This window comes from Oncorhynchus tshawytscha, linkage group LG12 (genome assembly GCF_018296145.1).
Source record: "Oncorhynchus tshawytscha isolate Ot180627B linkage group LG12, Otsh_v2.0, whole genome shotgun sequence".
NCBI classification, from domain to species: Eukaryota; Metazoa; Chordata; class Actinopteri; order Salmoniformes; family Salmonidae; genus Oncorhynchus; species Oncorhynchus tshawytscha.
The window spans coordinates 22,099,500-22,119,703 of NC_056440.1; positions in this window are offsets into that span (position 1 = coordinate 22,099,500).

A 20,204-nucleotide genomic window follows, 5' to 3' on the forward strand; every position below is an offset into this window, starting at 1 on the left:
CATTTGTTACACTATGGAACACATGATTCATTTGTTACACTACGGAACACATGATTCTTTTGTTACATTATGGAACACATGATTCATTTGTTACACCATGGAACACATGGTTAGTTTGTTACACCATGGACACATGATTATTTGTTACGTTATGGAACACATGATTAGTTTGTTACACTATGGAACACATGATTAGTTTGTTACACCATGGACACATGATTCATTTGTTACACTATGGAACACATGATTAATTTGTTATGTTATGGAACACATGATTCATTTGTTACACTATGGAACACATGATTCATTTGTTACACTACGGAACACATGATTCTTTTGTTACATTATGGAACACATGATTCATTTGTTACACCATGGACACATTATTAATTTGTTACGTTATGGAACACATCATTCATTTGTTACACTATGGACAGAGAGAGAGATAAGGCTATACTATAGAAGTACATATTGGTACAACAAGGTCACTCCACACCATGTAGCTGCTATTCAGTGAATGACTGCATAAGGTGTAACAGAGAGACACCATTGGCTCCAGCATATACAGTGAGGTGTACGTGAGAGGGACACCATTGGCTCCAGTCTCTACAGACAGAGAGGCCTTTCCTTCATGCACTCTGGTCACAAAGACTCCCCATCACTGTCAGTAGGAGTCAGTGGCGTACGACAGCACAGTACACCATCCACCCCAGGCTGGGCCCCTGCCCATTACTTCACAGGGAGGATACAGGTTAATGGAAAAGTATTGATCCCCTCCCTCCGTACCACCGTACCCTGGATGAAGGGAGGAAGTAACAGCAACTTTGTGGAGTGTTTTTTATTAATTTATTCCGAGACAACCTGAGGTCGTGTGTGTGTGTGTGTGTGTGTGTGTGTCCAGGGTAGTCTGGGTGGAGTGCGAGAATAGAAAAGGGCTCTGGAAATGGGGAGAGGAGGGAACAGAGGGACAGGTCAACCTTGCAGCAGAGGACTGCAAGCTTCTTCTCTCGTCTCCTGTCTGTTTTCTCACATCGGTCCTCTCGCATCTGTCCTCTCGCGTCCGTCTTCCTCTCTCGTCTGTCTTCTCTCATCTGTCCTCTCTCGTCTGTCTTCACTCCCAAGCAGAGACGGAGCTTTTCATTCACCCAGCCATTTCATTTAGAGTGGGGGGAGCAGATCAGTTCCATTCCATCACCTCCCAACAACATCTAGCTCTGTCTGGGCTGTCTGCCGCTCTTTCAAAATCAGCTGGCTGGCTGGAAAGCTGCCCTCTTCACATCTTCTGTAGGCCTCCATACTCAGGAAACATTATACAGGGAGCTATATGCAGATATAGGTGGCAGGTCAATTAGATTGAGCCCAAGGAAGGGTTGTGGGGTGGAGGGGTGGAGAGGGGCCAATTGGAGGTTGGTGCACTCAACTCCAGGAGTAGAAATTAGTTCTGGAATGTCACAGACACAGACTGAGACATGGGGCACATAGTAGGAGGTGTTTTTAGGAGTGGGTTGCAGTCTACCAGTCCACCACCTCAGGCACTTTGTAGAATGAGATGACAATGATTAATGGACCTGTGAGCCAGAGAGCTCGGGGACCCCTCTCTCCTCGATGGGTGATTTCTCTGTGGCCCTGGCGGCCCACTGGGGCACCCGTAGTGACTCAGTGGAGGGGGAAATGTCATCCACTGAAGATCCAACCAGGTCAGACTTGACTGGAAACCCTGAGTTTGTCTGATATGAGTGGGTGTAGACCTTCTGAAATCTGAAATTAAATGTATGAACTACATTAATTGATGAAGTGAGGTCATATTTTCATCCTTTTCCTCTTTTCCCATTGCATTGTGCTGAACAGGCCTTCACACCTGCGTCATCTGCTTGTTGGTTGATGGAGAAAAGCAAAAGTAGAAAAGCAGAACAATCTGTGCACTGTTAGATTACAATACATTGTAATATGTTAACGTGCTCTTTGATTTCCCAGACTGTTGGTTTCCCATCTGCTTTAATAACACATCTCTCTGTAGAGAGCATTGATAAAAACAACACTACTAGTTCAGTGTGACCTGTTGAAATCTGATCTCAGGTCAACTACTGTATTACCAATTACAGTTTACAGTATATGAGCTTGCCGGGTTACAGTTGGCAGCAGAGAACAAAGAGAGAAACGGAGGAGATTGAACATTACACACCACTACCATTCATTGCTGGGAGTTGCTCTCGGTTGGCATTCTCAACAAACCACTGCTTCCCTTCTCGCCTGGTGCTTACAGTGGCTGTGTACTAAATGGAATCATATTCCCTACATAGTGCACTACTTTTGACAAGGGCCCATAAGGTAAAAGGACTGAATAGGGCGCCATTTGGGACAAAGGCAGTATTTACAATCCCAGGCCTTCCTGGTAGTCAGAAATCAATACTACCCCACCGTACACCTCAGACAGAACTGACACTCTCTCTCTCCACAATGACAACTGAAGCCGTTAGCCAAAACTAGTCTGGGAAAGCTTATTGACGCACGCCGCAGAGAGGCGTAATTCTCTCTCTCTCAATTAAATTCAATTCAAAGGGCTTTATTGGCATGGGAATATATGTTTACATTGCCAAAGCAAATGAAATAGATAAACTAAATGGGAAAAAAAACGATCAAAAATTAACAGTAAACATTACACTCACAATTTTTTTTAAAGAACACAGACATTTCAAATGTTATACTATTGGCTATGTACAGTGTTGTAACAATGTGCAAATAGTTGAAGTATGAAAAGGAAAATAAATAAAACAGATATATATAGGTTCTTTGTTCTTCACTGTTTTCCCTCTTCTCATGGCAACGGGCCACAGATCTTGCTGCTGTGATTGCCCTCTATGTTTTTTTGCGTAACAGATATGGGAATTTATCAATGTCTGATTTGTTTTCAAATTCTTTGTCGGTCAATGTGGTCTGTGGGAAATATGTCTCTCCAATGCGGTCATACATTTGGCAGGAGGTTTGGAAGTGGAAACCACATGTTTGATAGTATTCCATTGACTGCATTCCATCCATTATTATAAAACATCCTCCCATCAGAAGCCTCCATTGGTCTGTAAAAAATCAATGATTTTCTTAATTTGGGGTCAGCACAGTGGTCAGGTATTCTGCCATTGTGTACTCTCTGTTCAGGGTCAAATGGCATTCCAAATTGCTCAGTTTTTTGGTCGATTCTTTCCAGTGTGTGAAATGGTTCTCTTTTTGCTGTGTCATAATTTGGTTATGAGACAGCTCTGTGAGGTCTGTTTGTGTTTGTGTGTCACTCTCTCTCAATTCAATTCAATGGCTTTTATTGGCATGGAAAAGACATGTTTACATTGCCAAAGCAAGGGAAATAGATCATGAACAAAATTGTCAAGTTTGCAGGAGAAATGGATAAGTGTACAGTACCGGTCAAAGTTTTAGAACAGCTATTCATTCAAGGTTTTTTCTTTATTTGTACTATTTTCTACATTGTAGAATAATAATGAAGACATCAAAACTATGAACAAACACATATGAAATCATGTAGTAACCAAAAAAGTGTTAAACAAATCAAAATATATTTTATATTTGAGATTCTTCAAATAGCCACCCTTTCCCTTGATGACTGCTTTGCACACTCTTGGCATTCTCTCAACCAGTGGCTTATGCCGCACTGTGATAAACACACATTCCCAGTGGGTCTCTACAGAGTGATGTTGGAGAGACGCATCGCTGCGGCACTCCACCAACATTTCGTCAAAAAAAATGATCTAACATAAATCATGTAGCACATAATGGATATGGTAGAAAGAGTATGTGGCCTATTCTGTAGCCTACAGGCTAGAGATAAAATGACAATTTAATAAATAGACACTTTTTACATCATGTCCGATTCTCAGATCAATTAGCCTAACCTAAATGACAACCAATCAAATAAAAAAAGTACTGACATGTTAACAAAACAACTTCTGCATTTCCCGCTGTGTAAACACATTGCAAATAGGCTCACAATAACTCCTGACGAAGTTGGCTAGCTGATATTCAGCGCTTAAATAGCCAAACTGATTAGTCACAGGAATCAGGACTAATAAAATCAATGCAACGGCCTGTTTTACAAATGGTGGGCCTACTACATGGATGGGCATTCAAAAGATTCCATTGTGGCCGACATAGTAGGCTACACCCCAGTAAGCACGAGCTGATGTCTTTTGGACGGCATTTTTTAGTCCTGTCGTTTTGTTGGTGTTTTACAAACGGTAAGCTTACCACATAGATGGGCATTCATTAAATGTCAGGCATCTTTGTAGGGTACACCTCAGTAAGTACAGACCGACACCGATGCCCTCTGGAATTCTTTGTTTGGTGTAGTCTAGACCGTCCTGGATTTCCACATCCACGGACATTGCTTTTTGGTCCGGCCCGGACAAAATCTGAACCAATCATAGACGTCTATGTTTGGTTCAGATTTTGTTTGGTCTGGACCAGCCTTGATTTGGCCCAAACATAGACGTCTATAAATGACATCTTTTCAACTTTCATTCAGAAACAAAAATGAACCTGATTTCTACGTACTGAAAATATTTATTTTCACCTTTCATTCAGAACCTAAATTTAACCTAACTTCAACGTCTGGAAAATATGTATTTACACAACATTTCCACATCATTTTGCTTACTGGGACTATTCTAGTTTTGCGGGGTGCATTTTTTGGTCTTGCCGAGGGTGGCATGGCCCTGGTGCTTCATTTGTATAAGTTCCAAAAAAACATTCCTTCTTAAAAGGTACAATTGCAGCCGTTTTTAACTCAATATCAGATCATTTCTGGGTAACAATTAATTGTATTTCATTTATTTTATTCAACCTGTATTTAACTAGGCAAGTCAGTTAAGAACAAATTCTCATTTACAATGACGACCTACCCTGGTCAAACCCTAACCTAGACGATGCTGAGCCAATTCTGCGCCGCCCTATGGGACTCGCAATCACGGACGGTTGTGATACAGCCTAGAACTGAACCAGGGTCTGTAGTGACACCTCTAGCACTGAGATGCAATGCCTTAGACCGCTGCACCACTCAGGAGCCCTTAAGTACCATACTATGATTGTTTTAAATTAAAATGTTCAAAAAGCAACAAAAATGATTTTTTTTTTGCAAAGAGCAGGACTGTCTGTGCATGATCTGAGTGGGGAGGGGACAACTGAAAATTTGCTGCTATTGGCAGAGAGGTTTGGAACTCTTTCTTATTGGTCTTTTACCTAATTAATTGCATGGGGAAGTCACCAGGCACGCCAAAACCCACCAAAACTGGCTGAAATTTCAGGCGATCTTTCCAAACAGTTCTTACACTTAAAAGGGCATTTTCAAAATTTCACAGTATTATTCCAACCTCAGTGTGAGAAAGAAGATGAGCGGGTGGCCAGTACGTAACAATAAACTTTAGTGAACTATTAACAGAAAATCTTTTTTTTTAAATAATACATATAGGAGCAGATCAGCACTGTAGATCCGGATGCGCAACTGCAATGAGTTTTGACTTCTAGAACCTTCCTGAGGCAGCGTTAGTGCCTCATAGTGTGATAATATATAAAAAAAGAAAAAGAAAATCTGGTTTTGACTGCACTGGGCCTTTAAGCCTTTATAACAAAATTGAATCCACTTGCTCTATAAAATATTGTCATTTGAAGAGAAGTATTATCTCCATTTGAAAAAAATAATCTCTCCATTTCAAGAGAAGTAATCTCTCCATTTCAAGAGAAGTAATCTCTCCATTTCAAGAGAAGTAATATTTTAATTTGAAGAGAAATAATATATCCATTTGTGAGGAATAGAGGAGACAGGGATTGTGATTCGAGCAGTGGGACACGACACCGATGACACTGGTCTGGTTTGGTGTGACTGTGGAGAGGCTGTGGATGGTCATGGAGTCCTCCTTTACTGGTATGGAAACAGTGGGTCATCCTGATCTTCAATCTATTTATAAAAGCCCCTTATGCATGCTTGAAACCTCTGCCTAGTCTTATCTCCAAAGCAGCACAGTCATTAGAGCTGGGCGACATGGACCGTTTATAGTCACATCTCTAACAGTCATACCAATTAACATTCCTGTACACTTTCCAACCCTTCTGAGAATAGGACTCTCTCTTTCTCTCACGAGCACATACAGACACACATGTACTGAGACACAGTCACACACGCATGCACGTGCACACACACACACACAAGGGCACACGCACACACATAGCAAATCAAGGGCGTTGTTATGAGATGAAAAGGGCAGAGTTCTCTTTAACACTAGAACCACCTTTCCGCCTATAAGTACCGCTAGAGTACGTTGCTGGGCATACCTTAGGATATGCATTAGATGCATATCAACCCTCAATGTCGGCAAACATAAGAACCAACACTTGATAAATAGTGTGTCAAGGATTAATTGCATGAAGAAATATTAGTGGAAATATACAGTATAATTCTTTTTTTTTTAATGATTTGTTCAGAGAGACTCAAGGATATGTTTTGTATAATGCTACAAAGTCGGCCTATAGCCTAAAAACATTAGTGTAATTCATTGAATCAACTTTGTTTGTAGATTTGATTAGTAATAGAGTTATAGTAATTAATAAAGTCTGGTTACAGCTTCTTTTGACAAAGTGAAACAAAAAATAATAATAATAATAATAATAATAATATAACAAGCCAGGTGCGCAGGTGAAATTATTTGCTATATTCCGAAACAAAAGCACCGGTGCATGAACGATTGTAATGTATGAATTGCATAAATTTATTTTGTTACCAGTTTTTGCTTAGCAGCCAGAGCAATGCTGCCGTGTGAGTGGTCATGGGCTGAACGCATGGACAGCACAGATATTCTTGGAAAAAGGTTGAATTGGAAATAGAGCTGAACCTCTTGAAATATGAAAGCTATTGAAAAACGGTAAATGTAATAGAAACAGCAGACAATGTTTTTCTGATACTACTGTATATAGAAATCAATGTTTGTGAAGTCACATGCAGGTAAAATAATGCGATCATCCTTTCCCTGCATCAGTATGTTACAAGATGGACCATATCTTCATGTACAATTTGACAAGTGATAGGCCTAATATTGTCACTCATCAGATTATTGTTTATAGGATAACACTCAGTGGCGGGTTTAGGGATAGGCGACATGGGCAGCCGCCGGGGAGCCTGCACCAAAAGAATTGGAATGGTGACATTTGCGCGATCGGTTTTCTATCGCTCATTTGCACATCATGTTGATGATATCATGTCACCTTGCGGGACTGTGGGTCAATTAAATCAAATCACATTTTAAATCGGCTCATGCGCCGAATACAACAGGTATACATACAACTTTACAGTGAAATGCTTACTTACGAGCCCCTAACCAACAATGCAGTTAAAAAAAATACAAATTGGAATAAGAAATAAAAGTAACAAGTAATTAAAGAGCAGGAGTAAAATAACAATAGCAATACTATAAACAAGGGGGTACCGATACAGAGTTGCTGTGCGGGAGCACCGGTTAGTTGAGGTAATATGTACATGTAGGTAGAGCTATTAAAGTGACTATGCATAGATGATAACAGAGTAGCAGAGGTGGGCAATGCAAATAGTCTGGGTGGCCATTTGATTAGATGTTCAGGAGTATTATGGCTTGGGGTAGAAGATGTTTAGAAGCCTCTTGAACTAAGAATTGGCACTCCGGTATCGCTTGCCATGCGGTAGCAGAGAGAAAAGTCTATGACTAGGGTGGCTGGAGTCTTTGACAATTTACAGAGCCTTCCTCTGACACCGCCTGGTATAGAGGTCCTGGATGGCAGGCAGTTTGGCTCCAGTGATGTACTGGGCCGTACGCACTACCCTCATTAGTGCCTTGCGGTCGGAGGCCAAGCAGTTGCCATTCCAGGCAGTGATGCAACCAGTCAGGATTCTCTCAATGGTGCAGCTGTAGAACCATTTGAGGATCTGAGGACCCATGCCAAATCTGTTCATTCTCCTGAGGGGGAATAGGTTTTGTCGTGCCCTCTTCACGACTGTCTTGGTGTGCTTGGACCATGTTAGTTTGCTGATGATGTGGACACCAAGGAACTTGAATCTCTCAATCTGCTCCACTACAGCCCTGTCGATGAGAATGGGGGCGTGCTCGGTCCTCCTTTTCCTGTAGTCCACAATCATCTCCTTTGTCTTGATCACGTTGAGGGAGAGGTTGTTGTCCTGGCACCACACGGTCAGGTCTCTGACCTCCTCCGGATAGGCTGTCTCATTGTTGTCGGTGATCAGGCCTACCACTGTTGTGTCATAGGCCATAACCAGCCTTTCAAAGCACTTCATGGCTACAGACGTGAGTGCTATGGGTCGGTAGTCATTTAGGCAGGTTACCTTAGTGTTCTTGAGCACAGGGACTATGGTGGTCTGACAAATGAGTAGTGTAAAATACAAACATTTAGGAAAAGTCAGGGAAGGAGCAGGACATATCTTTTTTGGGGGGGCATATTTGTATTTATTTACAAAATCAAATGTCAGTGTTAAATCCACATGAGAGAATGCACTGTTCTGCTTCAGTTACAACACAATGCTTTGGTTCTAAATAAGAGGAAAATACAACCATGAATCAAACTTTGGTGAAGCATTAAGCCTAAGCAACACTTAAACATTTCTACTGGCCTGACTTCAGTTGTTACCTCTTTTTATTTGGGGTGAGAAAGACACAAATAGAGTGGTAAATGTTGAAATAGCTCATGTCCCGGCAGCTGGGACATAGAGGGCGTGGCTGACAAATTACTTTCTCACTTTCTTTGCAAACTTTCCGTGCAACTTGGTTGGTATCTTGAGAAAATCGACTAGAATGAACATTCCAAATCAGAAAGGGAAGAGCAGAACACCCACAGCCAACAACGAACATATTATTCTCTGAATACACCAAAAGCTTAATTAGTAGTAATTCAAAATTGCTTGTGTGAAAATATTCTTAATCAGTTATATTGTAAATAAAAATCGTATTTTTCCCCATCCACACACAACCAATTAATTAGCATACCAATAGCAACATAAAACATGTAGGAGCGAAATCCTATCGGGACACAATTTGAGGAGGCGACTAGAATATTTGCAATGCTGTTTATGGAGAACAAAGCATATTGTTTACTACATACACTAGATAATAAATCCTCCATTTTTCTCCTTTCACACTAATGAAGTTAAGTCTTTGTTCTGCATTTTCAAGATATGGATTATTAGTAGTGATTAGGTGTAAGGGGTCTGTAATGATTAGAATCATTAAAAATAAGAATTAAAAATAGAATTGGTTCAAATTCTATCCAATACATATCCTTACAAATATATGTGTCTCACAGGACCTTAAATAAGTCTAGGGAACAAATTAGACTTTTTAGAGAAGTCATAAACAGATGTCCATAGATAGACAGCAGGCTAGTGGAGATCTCTGTATTAAAATACTCTTAGTAGTAAGTAAGACTAAAGATTACCCAAGACCAGTGGTCACCAACAGGTCGATCACGGACTGTTGGTGGTAGGTGCACTTGATTCAGCAGCCCTAGCACCGGGAAGGCAAAGTGTTCCCATTTTGAACCATTTCATGTGTCTGAAGGAAGAAAGAACTCCACCTATTCTGCAGGCCCAGAGAGCAAATCAAGTGCACCTATAGACATACCGCTGGCCAATCAGATAGCTCAGATCACTGTGTCTGCACAGTTTCCTCAACCACAGACTGTAAAAAGAAGTCTCAAATGCACAGAAAAGTTGATACTGTGAGATTTCAAAAACATGACTACTGAAATACTTTCTAGGAGAGCTCTTTGGTCTTGGCCATGGTGGAGAGTTTGGAATCTGATTGATTGCTTCTGTGGACAGGTGTCTGTTATACAGGTAACAAACTGAGATTAGGAGCACTCCCTTTAAGAGTGAGCTCCTAATCTCAGGTCGTTACCTGTTTAAAAGACACCTGGGAGCCAGAAATCTTTCTGATTGAGAGGGGGTCAAATTCTTATTTCCCTCATTAAAATGCAAATCAATTCATAACATTTTTGACATGCGTTTTTCTGTTGTTATTCTGTCTCTCACTGTTCAAATAAACCCACCATTAAAATGATAGACTGATAATTTCTTTGTCAGTGGGCAAATGTACAAAATCAGCAGGGGATCAAATACTTTTTTCCCCTCACTGTATAGCCCACTGCCCAAAACCTCATTGCTACAGGACTGTTTTTAATTGGTTAATGTGTATATACTTAAAATGTTTAAGTCACGTAGATATGTGCTTGCATTTTGACTCAAAGTGATCTTGACTCGGAAAAGGTTGGTGACCGCTGGCCTACTGTAGACTCTCCTCAATACAGAAACTTGAATATGAAAATTCAAATGGAACTTCATGTTGTGCAAATACAACCGCCGCATCATCATAATAGAGAAAACATAGAGTAAAGCCTCACAAGAGGCTGGTGAGGGGAGGATGGCTCATAACAAAGCCTCCCATCAGTAACACACTACGCCGCCAGGGACTCAAATCTTGCAGTGCCAGACATGTCCCCCTGCTTAAGCCAGTACGTCCAGGCCCGTCTGAAGTTTGCTCGAGAGCATTTGGATGATCCAGAAGAAGATTGGGAGAATGTCATATGGTCAGATGAAACCAAAATATAACTTTTTGGTAAAAACTCAACTCGTCGTGTTTGGAGGACAAAGAATGCTGAGTTGCATCCAAAGAACACCATACCTACTGTGAAGCATGGGGGTGGAAACATGTTTTGGGGCTGTTTTTCTGCAAAGGGACCAGGACGACTGATCCGTGTAAAGGAAAGAATGAATGGGGCTATGTATCGTGAGATTTTGAGTGAAAACCTCCTTCCATCAGCAAGGGCATTGAAGATGAACCATGGCTGGGTCTTTCAGCATGACAATGATCCCAAACACACCACCACGGCAATGAAGGAGTAAGAAGCATTTCAAGGTCCTGGAGTGGCCTAGGCAGTCTCCAGATCTCAACCCCATAGAAAATCTTTGGAGGGAGTTGAAAATCCGTGTTGCCCAGCAACAGCCCCAAAACATCACTGCTCTAAAACATCACTGCTCTAGAGGAGATCTGCATGGAGGAATGGGCCAAAATACCAGCAACAGTGTGTGAAAACCTTGTGAAGACTTACAGAAAACATTTGACCTCTGTCATTGCCAACAAAGGGTATATAACAAAGTATTGAGATCAACTGTTGTTGTTGACCAAATACTTATTTTCCACCATAATTTGCAAATAAATTCATTAAAAATCCTACAATGTGATTTTCTGGATCTTTTTTCTAATTTTGTCTGTCATAGTTGTACCTATGATGAAAATTACAGGCCTCTCATCTTTTTAAGTGGGAGAACTTGCACAATTGGTGGCTGACTAAATACTTTTTAGTCAGCCACCAAAAATATAAAATGCAACAATTTCAAAGATTTTACTGAGTTACATTTCATATAAGAAAATCTGTGAATTGAAATAAATAAATTAGGCCCTACTATTATGGATTTCAAATGACTAGGCAGGGGCGCAGCCATGGGTGGGACTGGGAGCGCATAGGCCCACCCACTGGGGAGCCAGGCCAAGCCAATTAGAATGAGCTTTTCCTCACAAAAGGCCTTTATTAGAGACAGAAATACTCCTCAGCCCCCACCCTACTAGAGAGCAGCACAAGGTGCACCTGTGTAAAGATCATGCTGCTTAATCAGATTCTTTATATGCCACACATGTCATGTGGATGGATTATCTTGGCATAGGAGAAATTTGTGCGATTTTGAGAAAAATACTTGTGTGTATGGAACTTTTCTGGGCTCTTTTATTTCAGCTTATGAAACATGGAACTAACACTTTACATGTTGCCTTTATATTTTTGTTCAGTATAATTATAATTTCCAGAAAATTTTCAGTATGACTTTAGGAGAGTATTAGATGATAGTGGCTGGGCATGATGCTCTGTGCTGCGCTGGGCGTGTGGTCCCATCAGTGAGCGAGTCGTGAGGCGTGATGCATGAAGAACAGTCATGCAGCCACACAGACAGCATAGCACAGGAGACCCCAAGATTAGTCACACAAAGGCCCCAAGCTGCTCACACACTCCCCTCATAGCACCACCACGAATCCTAAAACGTAATACTACATCCCAATCACCACCACAGCATCATTACAATCAAAGATACATAATGGACTTAAAGGCTACCTACCAGCAGTCAAAAATACAGCCAAAGTCACGACCGCAAGGGCAGTGCAATACAATACAGACACTCTACACCACCACAAGGGGCAGGACAATACAGACACTCTACACCACCACAAGGGGCAGGACAATACAATACAGACACTACACCACAAGGGGCAGGACAATACAATACAGACACTCTACACCACCACAAGGGGCAGGACAATACAATACAGACACTACACCACAAGGGGCAGGACAATACAATACAGACACTCTACACCACCACAAGGGACTGGACAATACAATACAGGCACTACACCACCACAAGGGACAGGACAATACAATACAGACACTCTACACCACCACAAGGGGCAGGACAATACAATACAGACACTACACCACCACAAGGGACAGGACAATACAATACAGACACTACACCACCACAAGGGCAGTGCAATACAATACGGACACTCTACACCACCACAAGGGGCAGGACAATACAATACAGACACTACACCACCAGAAGGGCAGTGCAATACAATACAGACACTCTACACCACCACAAGGGGCAGGACAATAGAATACAGACACTACACCACCAGAAGGGCAGTGCAATACAATACAGACACTCTACACCACCACAAGGGACAGGACAATACAATACAGACACTCTACACCACCACAAGGGACAGGACAATACAATACAGACACTCTACACCACCACAAGGGGCAGTGCAATACAATACAGACACTCTACACCACCACAAGGGCAGTGCAATACAATATAGACACTCTACACCACCACAAGGGCAGTGCAATACAATACAGACACTACACCACCACAAGGGACAGGACAATACAATACAGACACTACACCACCAGAAGGGCAGTGCAATACAATACAGACACTCTACACCACCACAAGGGACAGGACAATACAATACAGACACTCTACACCACCACAAGGGACAGGACAATACAATACAGACACTCTACACCACCACAAGGGGCAGGACAATACAATACAGACACTCTACACCACCACAAGGGGCAGGACAATACAGACAATCTACACCACCACAACAGACACTCTACACCACCACAAGGGACAGGACAATACAATACAGACACTACACCACCACAAGGGCAGTGCAATACAATACGGACACTCTACACCACCACAAGGGGCAGGACAATACAATACAGACACTACACCACCAGAAGGGCAGTGCAATACAATACAGACACTCTACACCACCACAAGGGGCAGGACAATAGAATACAGACACTACACCACCAGAAGGGCAGTGCAATACAATACAGACACTCTACACCACCACAAGGGGCAGGACAATAGAATACAGACACTACACCACCACAAGGGGCAGTGCAATACAACAGACACTCTACACCACCACAAGGGCAGTGCAATACAATATAGACACTCTACACCACCACAAGGGCAGTGCAATACAATACAGACACTACACCACCACAAGGGACAGGACAATACAATACAGACACTACACCACCACAAGGGCAGTGCAATACAATACAGACACTACACCACCACAAGGGACAGGACAATACAATACAGACACTACACCACCAGAAGGGCAGTGCAATACAGTACAGACACTCTACACCACCACAAGGGACAGGACAATACAATACTGACACTCTACACCACCACAAGGGACAGGACAATACAATACAGACACTCTACACCACCACAAGGGGCAGGACAATACAATACAGACACTACACCACCAGAAGGGCAGTGCAATACAATACAGACACTCTACACCACCACAAGGGACAGGACTATACAATACAGACGCTCTACACCACCACAAGGGGCAGGACAATACAATACAGACACTACACCACCAGAAGGGCAGTGCAATACAATACAGACACTCTACACCACCACAAGGGACAGGACTATACAATACAGACAATCTACAGACACCACCACAAGGGGCAGTGCAATACAATACAGACACTCTACACCACCACAAGGGCAGTGCAATACAATACAGACACTACACCACCACAAGGGACAGGACAATACAATACAGACACTACACCACCACAAGGGACAGGACAATACAATACAGACACTCTACACCACCACAAGGGGCAGGACAATACAGAATACTGTCCATAATGTAACAGAGCAATACAGCCACATAAACCACTAGAAGGACACAACCATTAAGACCAGGAAGATATAGCCTTTGTATCCACAGAATACACACATAACTATAAGATAAACAGCATACAACTTTATCCAACAATGATCAATATATGGCCCCAAATACCTTAATCCACATGCGCTAGGTGGGGAAATGAGGCGGTAGACACTGAACTCTACAAACTCTCAATACCTCCTTTACAATGCAGTGCTCTGCCAGTAATACAGAGTAAAGGCATTTAAAGTGGCAAGTTTAGTGCACAGCAAATACACAGCGCCCTTGACTTTGATGCAGCAGAGACCTAATGACTTCACAGTTTATGGGCTGGGAAAGGAGGGAGCTGAGGAACTAACCACAACACAGCTGCTACAGTAGCCTAGTAAAACTCCACGCTGTACTTCACATCAACAGAGTTGAGCAGCGACTAGTGTGGGCTGACATTGTCCCGTGTAATTGCATGCTATTCTTTGGGTGCTGAAAATGATAACGCCATTTTATGTTATTCCACAAGCTCGAGTCAGCCCACACTAGACACCGCTCAATTCTGTTAATGTGAAGTACATTGTGGAGTTTAGTTTTACTTGGCTACTGCTGCTACTGCTACTGCTATAGGCCTAATGTGCTTTCCAAACCATTTATCTATAATGAATTAAACAGGACAAGGGAGACTGAACGGAGGGCATGCGTGGCAGAGAAGTCAACTCACATTTAAATCAGTTGGCTCCATGCCATAACACCTGCTCTAGCCTGGCTCTATATTCAGTCTACTTTGTGTCTTCACTAAGGAACAGGCAATCTTCCACACTGGTAATGCTGCAGATGTCTCTTATCTCTTTTCACTCTCTAAGAGCATCTCTCTGTGTAGGTTGTTGTGGGAAATTACATGTTACAGGTGTCTGGCTCAACTAAGTGGAACTGAAAGCATCCGGATTCACACACAAACACTTTGGTAACTACGTTGATAGACCTAGTCATCAACCACAATAAAGGCACAGGTCTCCAAACAGGGTGCCAAATGAAGACAGAAAAATGTATCTCACTCGCTGTCCATGATGATATACTTATTTATTAATAGTTTAGAAATAGTTTAATATTAATGTTTACTCATTAATGTTAAAAAGTGTTACCGATATTTGCAATCTTTTGATAGTTGAATGACTGGCTTCCAATAGGGTACCAAGGGGAGTCATAAAGAAGTTCCTCTCACTCGCTGTCCATTAACTTATTCAGGTGTTATTCCGAGGTCCACTAAGATGGTCTCCAAGTCACAAATGATAAACAGCAACCTCCATGTATTTCAGATCGCGTGTAAATCAAAATGAGTTATAAACAATACTAGAAGAGTTCCTTGAATCCTGGGGACTGCATGACAATAAATCATTCAGAGACTCCAAGAGGGGTAACAATAATTCTCTCATGAAATTGTCCCCATTAATCACCCCCCAATGTTTTATGGGAAACAGCCTGCAAACGATAACACCCAAATAAATGTGGGTGCCTTCATATCTACACGTTTAAAAGAGATTAATTTAGAATAAATTCTTAATTATTTTTGCAACAAGCAGTTGCGGCTCACTGGGCTGTGGGCCAGAGGTCTCTTCTTCTTTTAATGAAAACAAAATTGAACAGAATAGAGATTGTAGGTGGCAGAGAGGACCTGAGGCTAAAGGCCTGTGACCTTGAGAGAGTTGAGCTTTCCATCCCAATGCCTGGATGTCTGCCTGGCAGGTACTGCCTCATTATCTACTGTACTCTGAACATTTTAATGGCAGCTGCCAAAATTAGCAAAAGTTTATTTTACCGCTGAACAAAGTTGGATTGTTTTTTTCAAAGTTGGTTGTGAGCATATACTGTAGTTGAGATATGCTAACATCAAATGTATTCATAAAGGTTAGGCGGCAGGTAGCCTTGTGGTTAGAGCATTGGGCCAGTAACCAAAGGGTGGCTTGATCGTAATCCCCGAGCGGACAAGGTAAAAATCTGTGATTCTGCCCCTGAACAAGGCAGTTAACCCACTGTTCCTTAACCGTCTCATTAAATAAAATGAAAATAGGCCTAGAAGTTAGAAGTCTAATGCACTGCAGACCGTCAAATATAACCCCTTATCTACACCAGTTAAAACTCCCTTAATCATTAGCATAGGGCCAATTACAAACTCTCAAATCCTAAGCTTATCTTCAGGTTGAGATTTAAAAGTCTGTGAGCTGTGGCAGATGTATGTATTTTAAACAGCGAGCGTAGCACTACTTAAAAGGGTCACCCACATATATTGGATATTCATAAAGGGAAAGAATATCTGCCTGTAAGATTACATTATGTATATCTGCCTGGAGCCACATACAATATGAAGAAAGAACCCCTCTTAACAAGGTCTCTCACAATGACTAACAGCTGCTTCCATAAATGAAATGCAGCGCTAGGTAACAAGTGTATTGTGTATAGAAAGGTCACCCAGTGCTCCAGGTTGAGTTGCAGTGCAGACAGTGCAGTGTTTCTCCAGGAACCATTGACTTGACAAAGCGGCGATGCCTTGACCCTGCTTAAATGTCAATCTGTTGAAAAATACCTCACCACAAATGGCTGTTCACACCTCCCAGCAGCCTGGAAAAATAATCCATTGTGAGGGGTCAGTGGCAGCGCAGGCTTGATAATTCACAGCTCAAATGGCAGAATAACAATGTCTGTGTTTGGAGTGAACTCAGATGGGCAGAGGTCGCACTGCACTGTACGGTGGCAGGAGGAGGAAGGGATTAATTATATACTGAACAAAAATGTAAAAGCAACATTTAAAGTGTTAGGCCCATGTTTCATGAGCTGAAATAAAAGATCCCAGAAATGTTCCACACACACAAAATGTATCTCAAATGTTGTGCACAAATTTGTTTTACATCCCTGTTAGTGAGCATTTTTCCTTCGCCAAGAAGGGGGAATGCTGAGGAGTGCTATGTCTCTAATAAAGCCCTTTTGTGGGGAAAAACTCATTCTGATTGGCTGGGCCTGGCTCCCCAGTGGGAGGGCCTATGCCCTCCCAGTCCCACCCATGGCTGCGCCCCTGCCCAGTCATGTGAAATCCATTGATTAGGGCCTAATTCGTTTATTTCAACTGACTGATTTCCTTATATGAACTGTAACTCAGTAGAATCTTTGAAAATGTTGCATTTATATTTTTATTCAGTATAAAAACTCCACCTACGTAGCAGCTTGATGTGAATAGAGAAGCAGAAAGGAAACTAGTTACAAACTGCAGGTGGGTTTACAGTATGTGTCTCAAATGGCACACAGAATATGTAGTGCACTACTTTTGATGAGGGCCATCAAAAGTAGTGCACTATAATATAGTAGAGATACTCTGATAGGGAACAGGATGTCATTTGGGACACAGTCTGTATCTCAGATGGAGGACCAATACTCTCACTAACAAGATGGCCAGACTCTGACATTTGTGAAGGTGGAGAGAGGAGCACTTTTAAAATCTCTTGCAGAGCAGAACAGTCTTTACATCTCTCTCCTCCGGCACCAAGCAAGCCCCGAGCCCCGATGCTGATATGCTCATCCAGTGCTAGGCCATAACTCCTGGGAGAGATACGAGATTCTGTTCAAGTGATGGACTACCTCCCTTCATCAGTATGGTGTGAACGATCCAGCCAGGACAGTCAGCTATTCCATCTCTAGCTTGACAAAAAGATACGTCAGAATAAACAAAGTCAGCTGTGTCCTCTCTTGTTGCCTTTCATACACTTTTGCCATTCAGTCCATGCCAGCTGAAAAAGCCTATACTCCTGACCTGCAAGCAGATATTTCATTTCATAATTGGTTAAAATAGTTAGGGTTAAGGTAAGGCGGTCATTGTAAATAATTTGTTCTTAGCTGACTTGCCTACTTATATAAAGGTTACAAATTTTAAAAAGGGTCAGTTTTAGATTTTGGTTAATTGTTTTGGAGGTCAGCAGTGTCCTTATAGCCTCTCCCATGCCAAAAAGCCACAACTGACCACTTTGAGCAGCCAGACTCAAGATTCACTTTAATTACTTGACAACATCTAGACTCAGTGTACCGGTAAATCAACGGCTAAAGAGACTCGACTGTGGAAGAGCGAGAGCGAGAAATAGGCTAAAGTATTGCACCCTGCAATAAATACGTTCAAGCTTAGTGCAGAGCTCCTAGGCAACCAACATCAAGGCTGCAACATGTTAGTTAGGTGGCAACAGAACTGTTCTACTTTCATTCAGACCAGGGACATCACCACTGAGAAGAAAAAAAGCAGAAAAAAAGAACAATCCACCCACTAGCCATGATTGGCTGTGATAACGAGTGGGCTGGAGTTCTGATTGGTCTGCCATGTAACACGCTTCTGTCTATAACATGAGCTGGTCAGTATGTGTAGGTAATCCTTTCTAACACATAAAAAAAGATATCACCTAGTAGAACTGCATAAGTGTTGATCTCCACTTTCTGGAGGACTGAGTTTTGAATTAGAGTATGATAGCTAAGGAGATGGAGAGAATTCTGCATTTTGATTTCAAATACAGTGGCTTGTGAAATTATTCACCCCTTCACATTTTTCCTATTTAGTTGCCTTACAACCTGGAATCAAAATGGATTTTTGGGGGGGTTGTATCATTTGATTTACACAACATGCCTACCACTTTGAAGATGCAATATATTTCTTATTGTGAAACAAACAAGAAAAGACACACAAAAAAAAACTTGAGCCACCCTTTTCAGCAATTACAGCTGCAAGTTTCTTGGGGTATGTTTCTATAAGCTTGGTACATCTAGCCACTGGGATTTTTGCCCATTCTTCAAGGCAAAACTGCTCCAGCTCCTTCAAGTTGGATGGGTTCTGCTGGTGTACAGCAATATTTAAGTCATACCACAGATTTTCAATTGTATTGAGGTCTGGGCTTTGACTAAGCCATTCCAAGACATTTAACTGTTTCCCCTTAAACCACTCAAGTGTTGCTTTAGCAGTATGCTTAAGGTCATTGTCCTGCTGGAAGGTGAACCTCCGTCCCAGTCTCAAATCTCTTGAAGAATGAAACAGGTTTCCCTCAAGAATTTCCCTGTATTTATTACCATGCATCATTCCTTCAATTCCAACCAGTGTCCCAGTCCCTGCCGATAAAAAACATCCCACAGCATGATGGTGCCACGACCATGCTTCACTGTGGCGATGGCATTCTCGAGGTGATGAGAGGTGTTGGGTTTGCCCAAGAAATAGTGTTTTCCTTGATGGCCAAAAAGCAACATTTTTGTCTCATCTGACCAGAGTACCTTCTTCCATATGTTTGGGGAGTCTCCACATGCCTTTTGGCGAACACCAAACCCATTGCTTAGTGGTGTTGCAGACTGGGGCCTTTCAGAACATGTGTACATCTACTGAGATCATGTGACAGATAATGTGACACTTAAATAAAGTCCACCTGTGTGCAATTTAACTAATTATGTGACTTCTGAAGGTAATTGGTTGCACCAGATTGTATTTAGGGGCTTCATAGCAAAGGGGGTGAATACATATGCACGCACCACGTTTCCGTGTTTTATTTTTTTTAAAAATTGAAACAAGTAGTTTTTTTCATTTCACTTCACCAATTTGGACTATTATGTATATGTCCATTACATGAAAATCGCCCAAAAAATCCATTTAAATTACAGGTTGTAATGCAACAAAATAGGAAAAAAGCCAAGGGGGATGAATACTTTTGCAAGGCACTGTATGCAAGCAGAGTCGAAAAGAGAACACACAGAAGACTGTTGTATAAAACACCTGTCTCTGGATTACATCTTCAAACTAAGGGCAACTATGACAGAGAGAGAGAAGCGTCCATC